At 54.8% G+C, this 24,304-nt stretch overlaps 1 protein-coding gene and 2 long non-coding RNA genes across 3 annotated transcripts in view; 1 reads left to right on the top strand and 2 right to left on the bottom strand.

Annotated features, from left to right (window-relative positions):
• Positions 1 to 24,304, bottom strand: part of LOC133280930 (S-adenosyl-L-methionine-dependent tRNA 4-demethylwyosine synthase TYW1-like) — a 331,505-nt gene that overhangs the window by 165,945 nt on the left and 141,256 nt on the right. The gene's annotated exons all lie outside the window — the stretch shown is intronic.
• Positions 5,365 to 7,091, bottom strand: LOC133281037 (uncharacterized). Its single transcript, XR_009747352.1, has 3 exons — positions 7,020 to 7,091; positions 6,039 to 6,110; positions 5,365 to 5,620 (listed from the first exon to the last, which is right to left on the bottom strand). It is a non-coding gene; the product is annotated as an uncharacterized LOC133281037 (long non-coding RNA).
• On the top strand, positions 12,174 to 13,834 carry LOC133281044 (uncharacterized). Its single transcript, XR_009747354.1, has 3 exons — positions 12,174 to 12,371; positions 13,228 to 13,310; positions 13,639 to 13,834. It is a non-coding gene; the product is annotated as an uncharacterized LOC133281044 (long non-coding RNA).

Here is a 24,304-nt window from a genome sequence, read left to right as displayed (position 1 = left end):
ATTACATTAGTTACGTGCATATTCATAATTGCCGCATATAGGCGGGGAATGTTATAACTAACTCCCGGAACTTGTAAGTCCCCTCCTCTTGGCGTCTGCGCAGTGCTCTCCGGTGACTGTGGGCAGGGGTCTTGAGGATGAAGTAAGCAGTCTTCCTCTTGTGAGTAGGGGTCTTCAAGATGAAGTAAGCAGTCTTCTTCCTCACAGTGTACTTTTCACCTTGGGCACAGTTGGACCCCCCAGCAATCACACAACCAGCTGTATCTGTAATTATTCTGATAACTAGCAATGATTTAAAACAGTGTGACCCGCCTGCAAAATTTATTGCAGGATGGGCAGACAAGGAGTATCCCAAACTAGCAGATGTTTGGGAGGCACTGTCTCTAAACTAACTGATAAATAGAAGGATGGTGTGAAATAACTCATTCAAGTTTAGTGGGGCCACTAAATCCTATTATCTCACCACAGACTTACAACACAAACATTGTTCTTTAAAACTAAAGATACTTTAGAAGACTAGTGTGAAACAATTAACTCATGTTTAGTGGGGCCACTACATTCCACAGACTTACAACATAAACATTGTTCTCTTTCTACAACCTAAGTTAAGATAAAAAGTACTTTATGTTTTCCAGGCACCAGCTTTTCTTATATCAAGCCCCCCCTCTCCCCCCGTGTCTTTCTTTTACAAATTCTTTTGCTATGTGACTCCGTTTTGCTCAAGAGTTCTGGCCCTTTTTAACTTGTTGTCTAATCTTGTGTCTTTAGCGAGCTTTGTGTCTGTTACTGTAAACTGGTACAGTTATCCCCACATAACCACACCTATGATTTGCAAAAGCCAATACATCTACGTGTTTATCACATTTGCGTGCACACACACAGAGGCTCAGACACACGCATGCATGCATCCATCAACTCACAGGACACGGGCAGAACGAACAACCCAACAGTTTTATTGGTGACTTCGAAGAACTTCTATCCTGCTCCATGAATAAGGAGCATCACGCTGGGTCTCAAGGCGCTTGTGGGGCAAGCAAAAGTCGTTTCTCCTCTGCTGACACATGGGCACCAGGAACCCCTGACCAGCTTCTGGGATATCTGAAGTGACAGCAAGGACATAACAGCAATGTCACAAAAGCCATTGGGGAGGGAGTTGGAACTGAGTGAGCATTAAGCTCCCTCCCAACCCAAACCGCTCGGTGAGTTTATGCTTCTATGAACATCAAGGAAATAAGAGCTGGGAAATAATAGCTGAGAAAATAACAGCAAGGAAATAGCATCTAAGGATATAGCCAAGGAAGCAACATGAAGGAAACCCTCAGCAGTTCCTACACGGAACAAGAGCTGAACTCGGCACCAGCATTGCCACCATCACATTTACCTTATGTCAGAGACCACCTCTTCCAAATCTGACTCCTCCTCCCGAGCATCCAGCTGAGCCAGGGCCGCCTCCTGCGGGGCAGGGATTAGAGAGGTGAGAAGCAGGCATGGGGCAGGGACCGGGTAGAGGGACAGAGCTGGCGCCTGCTCCTGCCCTTACCTCCTCCTTGTCCCTGTCCGTGTCCTTGCTCCTGCTCCAGCACTTGGGCCTCAGCTTCTGAAAGCACCTGGAAACAGGGAAGAGCAGGAGGATGAGAAGTAAAGGATGAACCCCTCCAGTGCTGGAGGAGTTGGGGGGCTCTGGGCAGGGCTGGGTGCTGCTGGAGCAGAGCCTGTTGGGGCGGGGCAGGGCAGGGCAGGAGTTACCGCTTCAGGCTCCATCTGCTGCTGCCTTGGGAATCCTCGGCACGTTTCTTGGCACAAAGCTGGTGATAGAGAGACAGAGACTCGGAACATGGAGGTTTCCACAGAGAATTCTGCAGCACAGGGGAGCCGGAAGGTTCTTCCTCCAGCCCAGTGCCGTCTACACACGTGCAAGGCTGTGCCAGCAGCCACACCTTTAAGAAGAGCCCCCCCTGCCTCCCTGCCCAGCTCCCCGCTGCTCCCTGCCTCTGGAATGACCCAGAGTTCTCCTCAGCGTTGTTAATTTCTGCCTTTCTCCTCTGCACAGAGCTCTGCAGGCTCCCCGCCCCGCCCCTTCAACCACCGCCTGCAACACGCGCCATGCCTTCTAAAGACATGAAAGCTCATTTGTCTATTTGGAGGAGAAGGCCCCCGAAGGGAGGTTCAAACTCCACAGCAACGATTGGGCCCCTGCCCTGTGCCCGGGCACGGCCCCGACACGCCGGAGCCGCAGCACCATGCAGAAAGGCTGGGTATGGGCTCAGGGCAGGGAGCAGGGGCATTGCTGCACGGCTGGAAGCAACGGGTGCTGCAACAGAGCAAGGCCAGGCCAGGAGCTGGGGAGGGGATGCTTGGGGCGAGGGACTGCAGGCTAGAGCCTGGTAGGGGCTGATGGCAGAGGCTGTGATGAGAGGGAGCTGCAGCCCCCCTCAAGGAAGGAGCTGCTGGGAAGATGCACAGCAGAGCTGGGGACCGACCCTGGCAGGAGCCAGGACAAGCTGCTCCCAGCAGCTCTGAACACCTCCAAGCTCCAGGGTGGGGTAGCACAATGAGCTCCAAGTCTGGGAAGACATCTCTTGTGCACGCCAGCACATCCACAGGCATCCGCAGCAGCACCCGGGCCCCATGAGCACTGTGGGAGCACACACCCCCACCCCCCCCCCCCCCCGGGCCCCTGTGCTCTTCAGCCCCAGGGTTTGGCTGGCAGCGCTCTGGCAAACGAATCCTTGGCTCACCTTGAAACAGCACTGCACCAGGAGAGCAACGGATGTGATGAAGTTCAGTAACGGCAAGAGCACCAGTGCCAGCGGCAGCCAGCGGTCCAAGGTGTGATTGGCCATCTCCTGGGAGAAAAGGAGAGTGCATCAGGGAGAAGAGGAGCGGGGAGGGAAGGGAGGCCCCTTCCATACCCCACTGCCCAGACACACACATGCAGCCATGCCCCGTTCTCTCCTACCGTCTCTGCAGATTCACTGCCCATCTCCCTGGCCTGGACTTGGGCATGGGGACGAGAGGTGCCGGCATCCTCCTCCCGCACACACTGCTCAAGGAGGTCAGAGGGCTCCGGGTCACGCTGCCTCTCACTCAGGAGCCTCAGGAGCAGCCCCATCCTCGAGACCATCTTGGCGCAGGCCTGCTGGAGCTGGGGCAGGCCACAGTCCTCGCTCAGGGCTCGAGCCACCTGTGCCATGAACCTGCGCAGGGCTCCATCTGGCACCAGAGAGTGTAGGTGGCGGCTGAGCAGGGTGTCAAAGGGGGGTCCTCGCATGGCCGTGCTGCCCGGGGCGCTGGAGCTGCCCTGTGCCGTTGCGGTCGAGGGTTCCTGCTCCTTAGTGCTAGGTCTCTGCTCTGCTCTACCCTCTGCTGCTGCAGGCTCTTCTTCTGCACCCTCGTTGCCCACTGTCCCATCGCTGTCCTCCTGCTTCTGCTCCTCATCTGTCCCAGCAGAGTCCTGTGTTGGGGATGGTGCTTCCTCCTCATCTTCTGCGCTACCCTCATTCTCCATCCTGTCAGGCGTGTTGGTCTGCCCCATGGCGTCTGAATGATCCTGACTCTCACCAGACAGGGCGAGATGTGGGTCCTCTGTTTGGTACTGTGTAGAAGGCTGCGCTGCAGGAAGGGTGGGTGTTCTCTGGTGGCTGGAGACTGGGAGGATATCGCTGAGGTTCATACTTTTCACAGTCAGGATGCTCATGGCCTTGTGCAGCTTGTTCTTTAGCTGTGCCACGAGCCCCTCTGCTAGGAAATAGAGCCTCCTGGTGTCAATAGAGCTGCTCCAGCCCCTGTGCTGAATGCTCTGCAGCATCAGCGTCAGCTCCTTGGCGATGTTGCCCTCCTGCCTCGAGAGCTGCTGAGGGGAAGGTGCTGATGCATCGAGGCTGCTCAGGCTCCAGGCAACTGTGAGCGTGACGGTTCTCTGCTCCCCGAGTGAAGGCTCCTTAGGCTGGAGATTCAACACGGACCTGTTGTTCCCTTTCTTGGGGGGCACCGGTCCCATTAGGAGCCCTGGTGTCTCTGCCAGGGGAGCTGTAACACACCAAGAGCACTTCAGTGACAAAGAGCTTTCTGCCAGACACAGGCTCAGAAGGTTCACTATAGCTGGGGGACATGGGCAGGGCTGTGGGCCAGTTACCGCAGCGGGGAACAGTGCTGTTGCACACGCTCATGCAGTCGAAGCTGAGGGTCCTGCACGGGGTCTCAGTGCTGTGCTTGTGCTGGCAGAGGCAGCAGGCCGTGTCGATGGACAGCTTGCTAAAGAACAGAGGTTGTGCACAAACACTCAGCATCGCGACCCAGGGCAGCGACTCCAACCCAGGTGGCGCACAGAAACGCCTCAGGGGTCTGCTTCAGTGTCTGCTGCAGCTCTGGGAAACTTCCCCTCGCTCCCTGTGTCCCAATGGATACTTTTGTGCTGCTGGGTTTGTTCCCCACACAGACCCTTTGTCCCAGCAGCCGGGATCTGCTGGAGGTGGGAGCCAGCCCCCGCACACTCACAGTGTTTCCAAACGGGATGTTCTCAGGAGCAGCATGAGCAGCGTCTGCCGAGTCACTCGTGTGGCACCCAGGTCCCTGCAAGGGTTTCAAGAAACACATTACATTTGAGGTGGCGGCACCAGCCTCTGCTCCGGGAACAAGCCCAGTCCCTGCTGCTTGCTGTGCTGGCCGCAGGGGGGGATCTGCTGCTACCTAATCCAGGAGAAAAGACGGAAAACCGTCTCTTCTTCCTGCTGTGCCCTGCTCCCACCCATGGGTCTGAACCAGAAGGGATCCTGCAGATCCCATGGGACATGAATGCAGACAAGTTCGAGTCCGTGTCGCAGCTCCGTGCTGGCTTTGCAGATGGGACACGCCAGGACTGCTCAGCCTTTGCCTGGCTCTGCCGCTGCCTCCAGCAGGAGAAGGGTGGGAGAAGGGTGGGATTTGCTGCTGGATCTCTGCTTTCCTGGCCACGGGGCACCCAGAGACACAAAGAAAGATCCACGGTAAGCCGTTAACAAGGAGTCCGTACTTACAGGTGAGTGACTGAAGGCAGCTTGAAGAACCATGTGTCCTCGATAACAGACAGGGGGTTATGGCGCAGGACCCTGAAATGAACCAACACCCCATGTGAGCGGGGGGTGCAGGATGAGAGCGGTGGCAGGGGCTCAGTGCTGCGTGTGTGAGGAAGGGCCTGGGGTGAAGGTTCCAGACCAGGGCAGATGCTGATGGGCAGATTCACAACATACATCAGGTCCTGACTATCTCCAGCCCAGAGAGCAAAAGCCCAGAAGTGCTGCTTCTGGAAAACACAACATCTCTTTCTTTCCTCCTCAACTCACACCTTCTGGTGGCTTCCCTCCAACAGGACTTTCCCTATTTCTCACATTCCCACTGTCCCTGAGCGTTGTCTCTGGTCCTGCACCCAGCCAGGCAAAGGCGTGGCCTGACAGAGTTGTCATTCAGCATTGATGCTGCTGCCTACTGGGGTTAAGAGGTGAGCAGAACACAGTGACAAGTGCCACTGCTCTGAGCTACCATTAGCCCTTGGAACACTCACAGCGTCTGGAGGAACTGCATCCCGTGCCATGCCCGGAAGGTGTCGCTCCGGATCTGGGTGATGAGATTTCCCTCCAGGCTTCTGGGGAAACAGGAGACCACAGAAATGAAGACCACAGGAAGCTGGAGAGAAGCAGCACTGATCTGCAGGAAACAGCCCCATCCAAGGTGGAACTGGGGGGAAACTGCCATTTTCTCTCCTGCTGTTTGTTAACCTGTCCAGGAGAGGAGATGAAGTGCATGCGTGCTGCATCTCTGCCTGTGCCAGGACACAGCAAGACTCAAGACACAGCTTCTATTCCTGCTGTGTTTGCAGAAGCCATGGCCCCATCCTGGCGTGGCCACCAGCCACTCCCTGAGCACCTGAGCTCTGCTGCTCCTTCAGCAGGAGAAACCGGAGGCCTTCTTCTAAAAATAACTGGAGCTTTTTCCAGCACCAGAAGGTTCAAAATGCAACCAGGCTTCACCAACCGCACCAGGAAGGAACTCCCATAACTCACATGGTCTCCAGGAAAGGAAGGTTCTCAAAAGCACGTGCCTCGATCAACTGGATTTTGTTGTAAGATAAATCCCTGTTAACAGGAGAACACAAAACGCTGGTGACATTTGCACTGTCCCGGTTTCTCTCAGGTGCTTTGACATTGGCGGCACAGACGTGCCATAGCTCTCATTTCACGTGGGGTTTCTCTCCTGCACTGGCTTGCAGTGGTGTGTAACCGGAGGTCACGCTCCTGACGGGGGTGGCTGCAGCTCAGAGAGGTTCTCCCAGCTCTGATCCCACCAGGGGTATTTCAGGGCTGATTTTCCTCTCTGGTAACAGAGCAGGTCCTTTATGCACGCCCCAAGAGCACCTCTTGTGTGCGGCCTCAGGGACAGGCTGTAACGCCCTGTGTGACCAAAATGGGGCTATTTCCCTTAGCTGCTAAACGTCACCTCCCTGCGCAGCCCTGCTCTGATGTGCGCAGGAGTCCTCTGGCCTGGCTCTAGAAACCAAAAGGTTCCTTGTCCCAGCCTGAACTCTCTGACTGGGGGGCTTGTTCTGCAGCAAACAAGGAGAGAGGAACCTTTGTGGGGTGTGTTTCATGGCCTGCTCAGCCAGAGTCCCCAGCCCCATCGTGGAGGTGAATGGGAAGTGCCTGCCCCTCTCCACGGGCGATGAACTGCACCATGAGCTCACTCCAAGGCAGCTCTGGGGCATCCGAGCTGAGAGGAGACGAATGCACAAGGTTTGCCCTGGAGGAGGCGGCCTCGTGCAGGTCTGTGCAGGGAAAGGGCAGCAGCCACCTGCTCCTGCTCGGCCGTGGGGCAATGGGAGTGCAGCGCGTCCCTGGGGAGCCCGCCCCTGCACCAAGACCCTGCTCTGCTCTGGCTGCAGCCGGGATACCCGCAGGAATAAAGCCCTTCCTGGGGCGGACTGTAGAGCAGCAGGGCCAGGGCAGGGGGGAGGCCGTGCCCACCACCATGGGCAGGGGGGTACTTACAGGTGCCTCAGCAGGAGCAGCCCCCCCAGCGAGCGCCTCTTCACCGCCAGCAGGTTGTTGTGCTGGAGGACTCTGCAAGAGACAAACGAACAGTGGCACCCGTGGCTCTCGGGTGCAATGGAGCTGTCAGGGGAGCAACCCTGCAGCAGCGTCACGGCGGCATCTCTCTGGGTCCCGCCACGACTCATCACGCTCATGGCAGGAGCAGGGGCTTGCTCCCAGCCTGCTGACCCTGACTGCAGGCCGAGCACATGGCAAGCACTGGTGTGGTGCTCAGCACAGCCTCAGCTCGGCAGCTCGGCGGAGGGATGGGGATCCCGGAACCCCTGTGCCAAGTCCGATACTGGTGGATACTCACAGCTTCTCAGCCCACAGGTATCCCTTCCACGGCTGAGGGCGAATGAGGGCGAGCGCGTTCCCAGTGAAATCCCTGCGGAGAAGCCATTGGCAGCGTCACCCCCAGCACAAACCCTTCCCCTGCCCCAGGGCTGCGGGGTGGCCGTGAGGCCGGCCTGGAGCTGCCCCCTCGGCGCTGCCCATCAGCCCTCCACAGGCAGCGTGTCCCTGGAGCCGCTCTCGGGGTGTCCGGGGCAGCGCCCGGAGCTGCAGGGCACTCACAGCACGGAGAAGGGCCGTTGGGGGGTGGCCAGGGGCACGCGGGCCAGGGCAGCGCTGCTGCAGTCCAGGTGGCGCCCGCGGCAGCGGCAGGGCCCTGGGCAGGGCCCCAGGGGCCGGGCCAGGCCGGGGGCCAGGCCCAGCAGCAGCAACAGCAGCAGCAGCAGCGGTTCCATAGCGACACAGGGCCTGAGCGCCTTTGGTACCACACGAGGCTCAAGGCTGGGGATCCAAACCAGGAGCTCTCGTCTGCGACCAGCAGCGGATCTGGCGCTGTGCTGGCCCTGCTGGGCAGATACAGCCCGGGACACCTCACACCTCACAACGGGGCCTCGCCGCAGGAGTTGCATCGGCCGGGCCTGCGAGCGTGCGGCCCCACTGTGACATGGGACAATCCCCTGCCGTTGGAGCTGGTCGCTCTGCCCCACCTGGGGCGTGTTACAGACCAGCACATCTACGCGTGCAGCACGTGTGCGTTCAGTACGTGTTTGTGCAGTCTGTGCGCGTCTGCCACGCGTGTGTGCTGGGTGCTCTCTGAAGGCAAGGGAAATCGGCTCGTCCCAGAACGATGTGTCCTCACTGGAAAAGCTTGACTCGGATCTGGCATCACTGAAAGGACAGCAGGGACGTCACAGCAATGACATAACAGCCGTTGGGGAGGGGGTTGGAACTGCATGAACTGAAGGCGGGGCTTTCATCGCCTCCTTCACACTTACGACCACCTTGTACAAGCCTGACACCTCACCAGCAGTGGACTGAGCCAGGGCCACCTCCCGCGGGGCAGGGATAGGAGCGGTGGGAAGCAGGCATGGGGCAGGGAGCAGGCAGAGACGCGGAGCTGTTGCCTGCTCCTGCCCGTACCTCATCCTTGTCCCTGTCTGTGTCCTTGCTCCTGCTGCACCACTTGGGCCAGACTCAGGGGATAAGACTCAGAGGCTGAGACTCTGTGGCTGAAACGGCGGCTGAGACTCTGGGCCTCAGGCTTTGGAGCTGATACTCTCAGACTCTGGGGCTGAGACTGCTGCTGAAAGTCTATGACTAACACTCTGGGATTCAGACTGGGGCTCAGACTGGGGCTGAGACTCTGTGGCTCTGACTCTGGGTCTCAGACTTTGAATGTCAGACTCTGTGACAGAGACTGTAATATAGACTCTGTGGCTGAGACTGTAGCTGAGACTCTGGTGCTCAGGTTTTGGAGCTGAGACTCTCAGCCTCAGACCCTGTGGCTGAGACTGTTGCTGAGACCGTGGGGCTGGGTCTCTGGGGCTGAGACTGTGGGGATGAGACTCTGGCTGAGACTGTGGGGCTAAGACTCTGTGGCTGAGACTGTGGGGCTAAGACTGTGGAGCTGTGTGGGGGTTGGAATGTATCAAAACTGTCAGAGACCATGGGAAGGAGGAACTACAGCAGGCAATTAAGAGCGACCCGTCCCTGACTGGTACTTGGAAGTCGTTGGAACTGGCAAGGAACGAGGATGTCAGAACTGGAAAGAGGGGAGTGCGCATGCTTTTGGAGGAGCAACCCCCATGCACCTCAGCTGAATAAAGCATACCTACTTTACAACTCTAAGGAGCTGGAGTCAATCCACGTATCACTTTCACCTGATGTAACCGCAAGGCAAACCCAGATGTGCTCTGCTAATTGCTTGGAAGCATATAAATATTGTGTAAGCTTTGCAATAAACGATCCAGCTTGCACTCTACCTCTGGGTCCGTGCCTCCGTCCTCACAGGGCTGAGACTGTGGTGGTCAGATTTTGGAACATACTCTGGCTGAGACTCACAAATGAGGACTCTGGCACTGAGACTCGGGCTACGACTGTAGGTCTGAGACTCGGGCTAAGACTCCTGGGCTGGGACTGTGGGGCTGAGACTCTGGGGCTGAGACTCTGGGGCTGGGACTCTGGGGCTGAGACTCTGGGGCTGAGACTCTGGGCCTCAGACTTAGGAGCTGAACACTGTCCTGGGTTCAGCAGTAGCAGTCACTTTTTCTCCTTAGTAGCTGGTGCAGCGCTGTGTTTTTGACTTTCAGCCTGGGAACAGTAATGCAAAAAGATTTAACCAATGTACAGGCAGGGGTAGTGTTAAGCCGCTTGCTTAACGATGTTAATGCTTGCCCATACTCCACAAACATTTTTCATGCTCATTATGCTGTGCTAGAACAGGATGGGAGGACACGGCTACTGGTAAGAGGAAGGAACAGTAATCTGGCTCCTGCTTTCTGGGTCCTGAAACTGGCTAGAGCCAGCTTTGTGGTTTGGACAATGACCAAGTCACCAGGGAGCATGAGCAACTATTAGAGGTAAAAAGTTTAAGCAGAGGAAGAGTCATTGACTTCATCTTGAGACCCTCACCCACGACCACCGGGAGTTACTGCGCAGCCGCAAAGGACCGTTTAGCTCATTATAATACGAAGCAGGGATAGGACATGAATATGTATAGGCATGTTGTGTAACCTAATACGTACGTATAATTTTAGAGAATATACGTCGACCGATAGAGCGGCTGCTAGCGATCCTGAGGGTGGATCGGGTGAGTCCAGGGACTCGTTGGCCGATAGGGCAGTGTAACCAGGTGAGAACTGGGAGGGCTTATAGTTGGTTTTGAAGTGGGATAAGCTTTCCCTGCTGACAGCCTCCCTGGGGAGTTCTTGACTTCCTGTCTAGCCCTGTGCTGGTGGCAGGGCCTGGTATCACACCATCCTCAACAGTCACTCCCAGCTTCTTTCCACCATGGATCCTGAAGCTGGCAGCTTTCTTTGGGCTCCTCTTCTCTCCTGTGAGGAGCAAGGGTGCACAGGCACTTTGGTAACCAGGGGGACGTTTCTCTAAGCTCGATAATTTTGCCACCTTCCCTCCCTCCTCTGTGAAGTTGCTCTTGGTCACACTCCAGCACTTGAGACATGAGCCACGAGCCACAGCGATGAGCCAGCCAGAGCTACAAGTCCTGTGCTGAAGCTGAGCACAGCTGTTGATTTTTCACCCTGGGGCTGGTATGCAGAGAACCTTACAGCATCTCTTCTCTCCCCATTCACGGCAGGTTCGGGCGGATGGGACAAATGGAAACTGAGTCACGTCTGTGTTTCCCGATGGGGACCACACGCTTGGCAATGCCCTCCACTACATGGTTGTGAGGTAAGTGGAGTCACCACAGCCCCTGGTACCACTGGGGGTTCCTCTGTCTCCTGTTCTGCCCTTCTTCACTAAGTTGCATCTCAGTTGCTGCTGGAACAAGGCAAAACTACCTCTGTGCATGCCTGTTGGAGAATTTATATCAGAGCTCGTGCCAGAGGCTCCTTACCTACCCCCTCCCTTAACAGGATTCAGTTTTCTCCTTGTGCTGTTAGCCTTGAGAGCGCTAATAGGCCTTGATGAGTATGACCAGCCTCACCTGGGGCCTCCACACACACCCTGCCCACAGGCTCAGGAACCCCATTTAAGCTTAGCTTAGGCTTTCAGTCCCTCCTGAGCTATGTTGTATCTATATGGGTCTTCAGCTCAGCTTGTACTGAGCTGTTGGATGCTGACCCATGGGCTGACTTCCTGACCCAACATCAGCCTCTCCTCAATGTTGTACATTGTACATCTGCTTGGTGCTCATAGGTTTTGTCTGACCCTCTTTACCCTCACCCGACCTGCAGGTTGTCTTCCTGACCCGGCCTCGCACCTATTTCACCCCCACAAACCTGCCTGGTGACCTGGACCCTTGGCTGGCCCTGGCTACCACCTTTGCACCTTTGTTCATGCTCCCAGCTCCCCGTCCCGTAAGGAACAGCCAGCCCTCGCTGCTCTGATGGTTAGTAGAGAGGAAATGGAATGGCAGACATGTGACAGATTTCTGAATGTCTTACGTGGCTCTGGGTAAAATGATGTGCAACTCTGTAAGTACAGGTGGTCAGGCAGTACCTATGTCGCCTTCTGGGGCAAGTGCTGTCAGAAAAGAGGGTAGGAACAGCCAGTATTAAGCAAATTGATCCCCTTTAATGCTTCCATCAAGATGCAGGAATTGGTGCTGGAAATTAGTAATCCTGCTGCCCCCATTAAAATATACAAATGCCTTCACTGGTTTTATCCAGCTGGGAGGCACTGGGGGTTTGTGAAGACTCACTGGGAAGGCTCAGAAGAATTCCAGCAGGAAGTTCAATGCACCATCTCAAATGACAGTCGCATTGCAAATGCTGTGTGAATTCCTCTGATGTCTCACCATGACAAGAAAAAGAGCAGCCTTCTTGTGAGGGGCTGTGCTTTCTGCTGTGTGCGCAAATGTTCTACCAACCACCTCGGCTTGTGAAGGCAGATGTCATGCAGTCTGCAAACATCTTGTGGTGCCCTAGACCCATCTGCCTCCTTTGCCCAGCAGAATTGCAACAGGTCTGTGTGGAGGGAGGCTTCCACGCAGCCAGGATCCCCTGTTTGACCAGGGTGCCAGCCAGGTCTTTCCCCTGCCAAGTTCCAGCTGCAGCTCAGAGATAGATGGAAGGGTGTGAATAAGGTTACAGGGGGAGTGTCCTTTGAGCACATCCCTCCCATAAGACCCTCAGTCATATTAGAAACGTCCTGAGCCCCAGCAGGTCTGGGGTGGCCCAAGCCTCTGACTTCCCTGAGATTTGCTGTGGATTGGCCTGGGTTTTACTGCTCTCTTCTCCTCTCGCCCTTCCTGCAGCCCTGATGCGGAGTTCTGTGGCTACTGTATCACACACCCCTCTGAAAGCAAGATCAGCTTCCGGATCCAGACCAGAGGTATGGGGTGTGCATTGCTTTCACGTTCAGGGCCCTTCCTTTGTGGAATCCCCTCTGTTCACGTCAGGTTTCCACCATGAGTCATTTCAATAAAGAAAACCACTCTTCTCCCTCTTCTCTGCAGGCACGGTACTGCAGTGCCGGGGTAAGGTGGATCTGCTAAGTCCGGTCAGGGGTGATGGGTGCTTCACCTGCCCCTAAATCAGCAGAAGATTTGGAAAGCCAACCCAAAGGGTGCTGACATACATAGCTGCGGTGAGAATTTGCTTCTGCTTCTTCTTGCTTATCTGGCAGCTTTGCTCATCAGGCTGTGAACCAAAGCTCTCTTGAAAAGTCTGTGCTGTCTCTTGACTTGCCTCCCAGAGGGGTCTGTGTTCTCTGTTAACAGGCAGCACTGGCAACTCTGAGCCTCAGGCCATCACTCACTCCTCCCAGCGCACCAGCCCATTCAGCTCAGTCTACTGCCCTCCATCTAGGCTCCACAGCTTTGTCTGCTGCCGCAGGAGGACAGTGTTATTTCATTCCTTCCTTATGGGGCTGCTCCCCTGAGTATCTGAGTTTGTGCTTGCTGGCTCTTTAATTTCCTAAAAATGAGTAGTGCTGAGGCTGTTCTTGCCAAGGGAACCCCTTCCCTGTGGGGCTCCTGCAGGGTTTGGCTCTGCCCTTCCTGCACCGTAGCCTGGCCTGAGCTCAGCTCTCAGGGTGCTGACGGCGGGCTGGTAGGAGGGAAGTGTGTGGCATGTGCCTGATGTAAGAGCCTGTTCCCGTCATGGAGGAACAACCACACTGCCCAGAGCAGTGAGGGAGAGGGCCACCAACCTCTTTGGAAACCACTGGCCCATCTTCTTTCCCAAAGGGGCCCTTCCTGCTGTTGAGCCATGCCAGAAAGGAATGAATGACCTGATGGGTGTTTGCTAACATGTACTCAACACCTTTGAGGTGAGACTATTCCTGAAGAGTTCAGGGGGCTTTTCTGTCTCTTGGTCTCAGAGGTGAGAGGAAAGGGCTGACAGCTGTGTTGTAGGCATAAAGAACCTAGAGTTATCTCAGACTTTCTCTGCCTGACCTGCAGCATGGCCTGGCTTCCTGTTCCTTGGAGTGAATGTAAAGCTCAGTCACTTCTGAAGGTACCTGGAGCTCTGCCAGAGCTGCTCAGGATCCTCTGCACTGGGCAGAGGAGTCACAGCACAGAGCAGAGTGGCGGCATGGGGTGTACGAGCCTCTCAGGTATACGCTGTTAACGTTTGTTCTTTGCTCTTGCTTGCAGAGGAGCATGAAGGAGTACAGGGCCCAGAGGGAGGAAGAGATACAGTAGCATTTGGGGATGGCAGTCTCCATGGACGTGTAAGGTCTGTGTGTTGAATTCCCTGTGCCAAGTATTTCTGGTTGTGTGTTTTAGGACTGCTTTGATGCAAACCTGTATTTTCTGTAATAATAAAGATTCTGCAGGCTGATGTTGCAGAGGTGACGCTGTGTCCAGCTCAGCAGGGTATGAAAAAAGATAGAAGGCAGTTCTTCCCCTCCTCTGTCTTCTTTCTATCTCTTTCCAAGCGTCGTTGCTGTTTCCTGCCCAGGATTTGACACAAAAAAAAAAAACCACAAACCCGAGGAGCTGGGAGTGAGACCACCGCTGGGCCCAGCAAGGGTGGCTCTGGTGGTCCATGGGGCTTCTCTGTCACCAGGACACATTCAATTCATTTGCCACCTGGTGTCGCATTCGTGCTTTGTGCTGCAGGCTGTGGTCCATGGAATGTCCAACCTGGGACAAGTGCTGCCCATAGGCTTTCCTGGTCACCCTCCAACCGCCCCCCCCCCCCCATGTTCTGCTCACCATCGCCTTGGCCAAGGGCCATCACTTGGGACCTCCTCCAAGAGGGGTCTGCCAATCTCCTGCCATCCATCCTGCTGAGGATTGTCCCATGTTGACAGCTGCTTTGTAGATGCCACTGTCACTTTCCTGGACACGCTCGTCCAGCAGGAGAGATCCATCGGATGGACGGAAAACAGCTTGTCCTGCGTAGGGTGCGTGGATGGCTAGGCTGTGGGATCCCTTGTAGTACTGCAGGATGGTGTGGGAGCTGGCACCACTGAGGTATTCCCACTGCACGGAGTAGACCTGCGTGATGTTACCCAGCCCAGGAAGCAGCACTGGGGATCCCACAGCAGCAACTTTACTCTTGAGGGTTCCAAGATTTCTGCAGCCTGTTGCAAAGGCACCGGCAGCCCTGGAGGGCAGGAGAAGAGATGAGCAGGGGAGATGGAGCAGGTTGGCATGGCTGGAGAGAGGCTTTTTTACCCAGATGCCAGGGGCACACACATGGTACGTGGACTACTTACTTGGTCACAGCCTCTCACAAAGCCATCTCCCATCACGCCTCCAGGCAGGGAGACATTCCAGCTGGAGCAGATAGAGATGCCGAAACACAGCCCAGGATGCTTGGAGCTCTCTGCTTGCAGTGCTGCAAGCTTTTTCTACTCCACTTTTGTGTGCGTTTTAGGTGGAGTTCCCTCCCAGTCCATGGCAGGAAGAGATTTTCTAATTCTGACCCAGTTTCCATGGTTCATTCCCAATTCCCAGCCTTGTTTGGGGCTGAAGGTGTCCATCCACTCCCAGCAGAGCTGCCTCTCCCAAATCACAGGGTGATTTCTGGGCTTGTCGTGATTTGGGCTCTCAGAGGCACTTGGGGACTTCAGGAGGAGGGTAAGTCACAAGTCACAGTGTCACACCCTTCGTTTTTTGCCACAACCCCCCCCCCCCCAAAAAAAAAAAAAAAAATCACAACAAAACAAACCCAGTGCTTTCTAGAAAAGCCAGGCAGAATCACAACCAAAGCCCTGGGTTGGGAAGTGGAGTCTTAAAAACATACATGTTTTAAAGGGTGAATGTAAAGGGTTTAAAGCAAGGAGCCAGCCCCAAGCAGAGGAGGCAGAAGAAAAGTTGTCTATGCACAGGCGGCGGTCCATCCAGCTACTTGCTAGCAGTGTTCCTGGTGCTCCTGGGGGCTGCTCTGTTGGAGTGCCAGGATTTCTCCTAAAGCTCCTCCTCTCCTGTATAACTGCTCCACGGGAGCATCAGCTCCCAGGCTCCCAGAGACAGGGACCAGCATCAGCCTGTCCCAGCCCCAGTCCCGCAGCCAGGCTTCCCACCGGGACACAGGCTCCAGCAGCGCTGGGACGCTGGGCAGGTGGGACACGGCACCCTGGCTCCCCACACACCCCATTTGCTTGCCGGTGCCCTGGTTTCTGCCTCATCTGCAGTGGCCGCTCACGAGTGTTTGCTGCCCATGCGGACAGCCAGAGAGAGGCCTCTGTGCCCTGCCTGCTGCTCCCGGCAGCTCTGCAGGTGGGAAAGGAACCAGTGAATCCAGCTCACCTGATGGCTTCCATCCCTCATCCCCACAGCATCGAGAGAGGGCTCCTGCCATGCCTGCCCGCCTCACCCGCCCTCGCTGTTACCCAGCCTGAGATGAAGAAACAGCCTCATGGCTTAAAGTCCCCTCGCTCTGGGAAATCACTGTTCATGCAGAACATGCGGCACCACCAGCAGAAGGGAAGAGCAAACACTTCAGGGCAGGCAGCTTTCACAACTGCAATATCCGAAGCTCATCCGATGGGCAATTGGAGCTCACTAACACCACAGCATCGGAAATCTAGGTACATTCTAACAGGTTTCTTTTCTCTTTTAGGTGCTCACCCTGAAAACTGTTTGTACCTTTGCACTCCAAGGCAGCCTTGTCCATATATAAGGAGCACACTGAGGCTTCTCCCATAAGTAAAACTGCGCTAAATGTTGCGTTATTACATACATCAGCCCCAGCAAAAATCTGCAGCAGGCCCATCCATATAATAAACTGTCAGAAAGTGAAAAGCAGGATGCCTTGTTTACCGATGGGTCCTGCCGTTTTGTGGGAAAGCTTCGGAGATGGAAGGCAGCTGTATGGAGTCCTCGACGACAAGTTGCAGAAACTGCTGAAGGAGAGGGTGAATCGAGTCAGATTGCCGAGGTGAAAGCCATCCAGCTGGCCCTGGACATTGCTGAACGAGAAAAGTGGCCAGTACTTTATCTCTATACTGACTCATGGGTGGTGGGAAATGCCCTGTGGGGGTGGTTGCAGCAATGGAAGCAGAGCAACTGGCAAAGCAGAGGTAAACCCATCTGGGCTGCTGCACTGTGGCAAGATATTGCTGCCACAGTGGGTGCAGAACCTGGTGGTGAAGGTACACCACATAGATCTTCATGTACCCAAGAGTCAGGCCACTGAGGAACACCAAAACAGCCAACAAGTGGATAAAGCTGCTAAGATTGAAGTGGCACAGATGGACTTAGATTGGCAACATAAGGGTGAATTATTTTTGGCCCGGTGGGCCCATGACACTTCAGGCCATCAGGGCAGAGATGCGACATATAGATGGGCCTGTGATCAGCAGGTGGTATCGTATTCTCTTCCCTTGTTATTTTCTCTTATCATTGTTGTCGTTGGTGGTAGCGGTGGTGATTGGTTGCTGGACGGTTCTTGTCTCAACCCGTGGGAGTTGCATTCTTTCAATTCTCCTCCCCATCCCACTGGGAGCCGGAAAGGAGAAGAGCCCCTGGGGGGGGGGGGGGGTGTGGTGGGGGCCTCGATTGCTTCCAGCCTGGCACCACTCACTGGGAGTGAGTGAACAAGCTGTCTGGCTAGGTTTAAACCACGACACTTGTATAAGAACCACGTGTGAGAATGCAACAATTGATAGGTGTATCGAAGAAACAAATGCTACTAACTTTTGTGTGTGCAATTTTACCAAAATCATTGGATGCGATTTTAACTACACCACCCCTGTCACTATTTACCAACTAATACAAGATACCGATGTGTTATACCATGATATACCTGCCCTCAAAAATAGAAATGCTAAAGAAAATGTTCTGTCACCCAGAGCTGGAGAAGATGATGCAGAAGGCCAACAAAACTTCTCACCAAGCAATATGGGCTGTTAAGCATAATGTAGAAGAAATCGAAGAAATCATCACTGACACCAAGAGAACTGGAGAGCACCACTGGTGGGAAGTTTTCTTGGTAGGGACAAAATGGCAACCTCTTACAGCAACTCAACTTTTTGATATACCGGTCTACCCTGTGCTTGTGCTACTGCTGACTACGGCTTTATTAACAATTGTTCATTTGTGGACGTGGTGGAAAGTTCCTACAGTAGCTCAAGAGGTGTGCATACTATGGACTGTGCAAAAGAATTTGCACAATTTTAAGGAAAAGGGGGGAAATTGAGACCAAGCCATTAGGCCTTAGCTGAAATAACTTGAGTTTTTAGCATGAGGATGACTTAGCACCTGAACATGAAAGAGGGGACCCCTCTGAGGGTGGGAACCTGCCCCTCTGGTGAGGCATGATAAACAACGCATTGGAATTCAGGCCTGTAGACGCCTTGCATCTGCTTCTGGCAATTGCTTCTAAGCAGGAACATCCCTGATGGCCCGGCGCCGCACCGCGCACCGCCTCCAACCACCACCGCCTGCAGTACCGAACTCTGCACACAGATGGCAGCAGCGAGCGGCGCCGCACCGCACCCCTCCACCGCCTGTGCTGGGTTTTGGCGGGGTACCCCCCACACCAGCCCCCCTACCCCAACCTTTGCAGACCCAGAATCAGGGGTTTGGAGTATTTTGGGGCCACCACAAGCACAGCCCGTCACGGAAAGGTCTTTTTAGGGGAATCAGCCCCAAATCCAGCTGTTACCCCCCTTTCTTCGGAGGAGCCCCCCCGTCCTCTACTCACCTGCTCCTCTGCCGGATCATTGCCAAGCACCAGCTTTCTGTCCTGGCACCTTAGGCTTAGGAGCAGGACCTGGATGTCTGCACTCTGGGATCTCGTGGTTTGAGTGTCATTTGGGGCTTTTGAAGGCGGTTTGGGGGAATTTCTGGAAGGTTTGGGGCAGAGTTTGTGCTCTTCGTGCATAATTTGGGGCAATTCCAGCTGTCTGGAGGCATTTGGGGTGAATGTTGAGCTGCTGTGGGGACTTGTGGGGCATTTTGGGATATTTGGGACCTGGTTTAGGACCATTAAATCCATTTTGGGTGTCATTTGAGCTGATTTGGGACAATAACAGCAAGGAAATAGCATCTAAGGATATAGCCAAGGAAGCAACATCAAGGAAACCCTCAGCAGTTCCTACATGGAACAAGAGCTGAACTCGGCACCAGCATTTCCACCAGGAGCCAGGACAAGCTGATCCCAGCAGCTCTGAACACCTCCAAGCTCCAGGGTGGGGTACCACAATGAGCTCGAAGTCTGCGAAGTCATCCTTTGTGCTCGCCAGCATGTCCACAGGCATCCGCAGCAGCACCGGGGCCCCATGAGCACTGTGAGAGCATGCACCCCCCACCCGCCCCTGTGCTCTCCAGCCCCAGGGTTTGGCTGGCAGCGCTCTGGCAAACGAATCCTTGGCTCACCTTGAAACAGCACTGCACCAGGAGAGCAACGGACGTGATGAGGGTCAGTAACAGCGAGAGCGCCAGCACCAGTGGCAGCCAGCGGTCAAAGGTGTGATTGGCCATCTCCTGGGAGAAAAGGAGAGTGCATCAGGGAGGAGAGGAGCGGGGAGGGAATGGAGGCCCCTTCCATACCCCACTGCCCAGACACACACATGCAGCCATGCCCCGTTCTCTCCTACCGTCTCTGCAGATTCACTGCCCATCTCCCCCGCCTGGACTTGGGCATGGAAACGAGAGGTGCCGGCATCCTCCTCCCGCACACACTGCTCAAGGAGGTCAGAGGGCTCCGGGTCACGCTGCCTCTCACTCAGCAGCCTCAGGAGCAGTCCCGTCCTCAAGAGCATCTTGGCGCAGGCCTGCTGGAGCTGGGGCAGGCCACAGTCCTCACACAGGGCTCGAGCCACCTGTGCCATGAACCTGGGCAGGGCTCCAGAGAGTGTCGGTGGCGGCTGAGCAGGGTGTCAAAGGGGGGTCCTCGCGTGGCCGCGCCGCCCGGGGCCCTGGAGCTGCCCTGTGCCCTTGGGCTCGGGGGTTCCTGCTTCTTGTGCTGCCCTTGTGTGGTGGTGCTTGTAGGGGCGGTGGGTGGTCTCCCGCCTAGAGAGGAACGCTCTGCTGCAGCCGTGTCCTCTGGTGTGCTGCTGGCAGCAGGGGGGCAGTTTTTGGCCAGCAGAGCGTAGAAGAAATGCTGGATAGTGCTCAGTCTCTGCTCTGCTCTACCCTCTGCTGCTGCGGGCTCTTCTTCTGCACCCTCGCTGCCCACTGTCCCATCGCTGTCCTGGTGGTGTCCGGGATGGTGCTTCCTCCTCATCTTCTGCGCTATCCTCATTCTCCATCCTATCAGGCGTGTTGGCCTGCCCCATGGGGTCGGAATGATCCTGACTCTTGCCAGACCGGTCGGGATTTGGGTCCTCTGTTGGGTGTTGTGCAGGGGGCTGTCCTGTAGGAGGGCTGGGTGTTCTCTGGTGACTAGAGACTGGGAGGACGTCGCTGAGGTTCAAGCTCCGCACTGCTTCCCGTAAGGTGGACTCTGCGCGGGTCAAGCCTAAGCCCGGCTCCTGTTGCTGCCAGTTTATGGCTCTTCCTCCCTCCCCTACTGCCACCTCGTGCCCCTTGTCCCTCTGAGCTGGCCGGGCTGTGCTGGGGCTTTTCACAGTCAGGATGCTCATGGCCTTGTGCAGCTTGTTCTTTAGCTGTGCCACGAGCCCCTCTGCTAGGAAATAGAGCCTCCTGGTGTCAATAGAGCTGCTCCAGCCCCTGTGCTGAATGCTCCGCAGCATCAGCATCAGCTCCTTGGCGGTGTTGCCCTCCTGCCTCGAGAGCTGCTGAGGGGAAGGTGCTGATGCATCGGGGCTGCTCAGGCTCCAGGCAACTGTGAGCGTGACGGTTCTCTGCTCCCTGAGTGAAGGCTCCTTAGGCTGGAGATTCAACACGGACCTGCTGCTCCCATTAGGAGCCCTGGTGTCTCTGCCAGGGGAGCTGTAACACACCAAGAGCACTTCAGTGACAAGAAGCTTTCTGCCAGACACAGGCTCAGAAGGTTCACTACAGCTGGGGGACATGGGCAGGGCTGTGGGCCAGTTACCGCAGCGGGGAACAGTGCTGTTGCACACGCTCATGCAGTCGAAGCTGAGGGTCCTGCACGGGGTCTCAGTGCTGTGCTTGTGCTGGCAGAGGCAGCAGGCCATGTCGATGGACAGCTTGCTAAAGAACAGAGGCTGTGCACAAACACTCAGCATCGCGACCCAGGGCAGCGACTCCAACCCAGGTGGCGCACAGAAACGCCTCAGGGGTCTGCTTCAGTGTCTGCTGCAGCTCTGGGAAACTTCCCCTCGCTCCCTGTGTGCCAATGGACAGTTTTGTGGTGCTGGGTTTGTTCCCCACACAGACCCTTTGTCCCAGCAGCTGGGATTTGCTGGAGGTGGGAGCCAGCCACCGCACACTCACAGTGTTTCCAAGCGGGATGTCCTCAGGAGCAGCATGAGCACTGTGGGAGCAGACACACACACACACACACACACACACACACACACCCCCCTAAGCCAGGCTCCCGTTGCTGCCAGTTTACGGCTCTTCCTCGCTCCCCTACTGCCACCTCGTGCCCAGGAGCAAAGGGGCCGAGCCAGGGGCTGAGCCCCGCGCTGGGAAGCAGCTCCTGGGCAGCCACCGAGTTAGGGCTGAGCGCTCAGGACCCAGAGTCCCCTCCAGCCCTCCCCCGCGGGCAACGCTCGGAAACTCAGAAGCCGTTAAAGGCACCCCACACCCGGCAGCTCCATCCTCAGCCGCTGCGCTGCCCTAGCAGCGAAGGGAAGAACCTGCTCGCCCGACGCTCAGCAGCGAGCGCCGGCTCCAGACCCCGCTTCCCGCACCCTCCTGCTCGGAGCTCCTCCGCTGCTTCCAGCGAAGCCTTCGTGGGCGCAGCCGAACGCGAGCAACCTCCGCGTCGTTTCCTGCCCCACAAAGAGCCGGCTCTCGGGGCACCTCCCGCAGCTCGCTCCTGTTCGCGGCCACTGCCCCGCCCCGGCCCGGCCCGGCCCGCAGGGGTTGTCTTTGCCGCGGGCGGGAGCGCACGGGCTCTGCCGGAGCTGCCGCGGCCGAGAGCCCCGGTCCCTCCTCGGCAGGGGCTGAAGCCTCGAGCCCCGCGTGCGCCCGGGGCACGGCCGTTACCTGCGCTGCGGCGGGGAGAGGCGGAGTGAGGCCGCGGCGGGGCCCGGGCGGCTGCAGCGCTCCCAGGGGCGCTCCGCGGCTCCTCCCGGACTCGGTCCCGGCACCCCCGGAGCGGACGCTGCCCTTGAAATCATTGTATCCTGTGTAGAATGTATAAGAATGATTAGATTTTCCTGTCAATACAATGATGGAAAAGAAGAAGAAACAAAGGAATAATCCTTCTTAATCAAACGCTTTGTTACTTCAAGGGGTGCTTTGTTTAACTACTCCAATGTCTCAAACGCTTTGCTAATTAAAGGGGTACTTTAACTGCTTGAATGCCTTCAGGGGCTTAGGTAATCGAGAGATACATCCTGTCACAGGATGAGGTGAAACTTGTGTATTGAGTAAGTAACTATAGAAGAAATGGAATTTAGGAGGGCTAAGATGGTGGTTAAGCTTGTGATAGACATCCCCTGTTAATGCATTACCAAGGAATTCAATAACTTTTTAACACGTTTCTTCACCGGAACGTAAGACCCCAGCAACAGGAGGAAAACCATGGAAAGGTCATCTATAAGGGTTTCGTTATTTCCCTTGAAAGAAAAGAAAGGCAAGGTGAATAAACCAAATAAATCATCACGGGAGCCTTTAGATAATTTACCACCCCCTTATCGAGGGCGGGACTCGAGAGGTGATCGGGAAGGTGCTTACCCACCGATACCACCCGATCGTCGGCTCCCCCATCCTCCCCTCCCTCCAGTCGCACCAGAAGTAAAATAAAAATACAGGAGAATGAAAATTTTCAGGAGGAAACAAAAGAAAAAGAAACTCTATTTCCCCTCCGAGAGGTGCCGATGGGAGGAAATGGAGGGGGGATTGGATTTGTAGCAGTACCCCTGAATACGAGCGATGTAAGAGCCTTCAAAAAGGAGACGGGTCGGTTATTAGACGACCCTTTGGGGGTTTCTGAACCATTGGACCAGTTCTTAGGTCCTAATATTTATACCTGGGAGGAGATGCAGTCAATATTGGGAATATTATTTACTGCGGAAGGAAAATCTACGATTAGGCAAGCCGGAATGAGGAACATCAAAGAGATGACATCAACAGGGTCCTCCCGGAGAGCAAAAATGGCCTAATCAGAATCCCTATTGGAATAATCAGAGTGGCCACGACAGGCAAAGCATGACAGACTTGAGAGAGATTGTAATACAGGGAATTAGGGAAGCAGTTCCAAGGGGACAGAATATTAATAAAGCTTTTAGTGAGCATCAGGAGAAGGATGAGTCTCCTACTGATTGGTTAGAAAGATTAAGGAAAACCTTGCAAATGTATTCTGGAGTGGATCCAGCTTCCCCAGTAAGAGAAGCGCTTTTAAAACCTCAATTTGTGGCACGATCACGGAGAGACATTAAAACAAAAACAAAAACAAAACAAAAAAAACCCCCAAAGCTGGAGAAATTAGATGACTGGCAAGATGGCGGGTTACAGGATTTGTTAAGAGAAGCACAGAAAGCTAAGCTGGAGAGATGTTTTTCAGCCTGTGATATTGGGGGAATGAAATAAAGAGGAAAATAATATATCACAGGTACCTCCGAGAGGAGCACCCTCTCTATCTGTCCTATCAGATCTTGGTAAGGAGGAGGAAATTGCTGTCACTGGCAACAAGCAGCACATTCACATGAAACCAGAAGTACTGTTGCAGAGGCAGGCATCTGTAACCCCAGCAGAGCAGGGTGAGCAGCTGTAAAAAAAAAACGGGGAGGGGGGGAAACCAAGACGGGGAGCTTGCGCAGCTCCTGTGTTTGAGCACGGGGCAGGCAAACAAGTGGGAACAGACGGGACTGAGGGGTTGTTGAATGCCTTGAAACTGGTGGAGGAGGAATGTCGGGCAAAGGTGGGGGAAGTGGGTTCTTCTCCTATGGGACCGGACTGGTGTGTGTGTTGTGGGGAGTTTTGGACGTTGGAAGTGAGACTGCCCGGGGCTGGGGAGGGGGGGGGGGGGGGAGGAGTGCCATGGGGTCGCTCCGGCGGCTGAATTGGAACTAGGCTGACAAGGGACTTGGGGAATCTACCCTAGCAGATCCACTGGTTAAATTAAAGCTAGGGTCTAGAGGAAATAAAGTGGAATTTTAGTGGACACAGGAGCAACTTATTCGGCGTTCATTCAGAGGGAAAAGAATTTGTTACAGACGTGGGAGCTACTGGCCACCAAGGAAAAGAAAAAAAAACAAACCGAAAAAAAAAAAAAAGGCATAAAGAGGCATTCTTTCTGAAACCCTTAAAGTACAAATTGGGAAAACAAATAGGAATAAAAAATTAAAATTTTTATGCATGCTAAATTCTCCAAAATCTTTATTAGGGCAAGAAGCAACATTTAAAGAAGGCAAAATGGAATTAAGAGTTAAAAATCAATTAATTGCAGTTTTGAGTTTATCTTTAATTCAACAGAAAAAGCGAGCAGGAGGACCTCCCTGAAATAGAAGAAATCCTCAATCCAGGTATAGCTGGGAGTATGGGCATCTGAAATTCCAGGTGAGGCAAAAAATACTTTGCCTGTTAAAGCAGAAATCAAAAGAGGGGCCTGCCCAATTAGAATAAAACAATATCCCCTAAAATTGCCAGAGAGGGAATTAAAATAGAAATTCTTAACTGAATGTGAATTGGAATATAATACTCCTATCTTGCCAGTAAAGAAAAGTTGCAGACTGGTTCAAGATCTCAGGAATCAACAAATTTGTAGAGGATATTCAGTAATAACTGATCCGTATACCTTATTGACTAAATTGAATCAGAAATG

The sequence above is a fragment of the Pezoporus flaviventris genome, unplaced genomic scaffold, assembly GCF_033815535.1.
Source record: "Pezoporus flaviventris isolate CSIRO_AGI_PZ_B2104156 unplaced genomic scaffold, CSIRO_AGI_Pfla_v1 ptg000093l, whole genome shotgun sequence".
Lineage (NCBI taxonomy): Eukaryota > Metazoa > Chordata > Aves > Psittaciformes > Psittacidae > Pezoporus > Pezoporus flaviventris.
The sequence above is the reverse complement of the archived record's forward strand: the minus strand, read 5'-3'. Positions and strand labels throughout refer to the sequence as shown.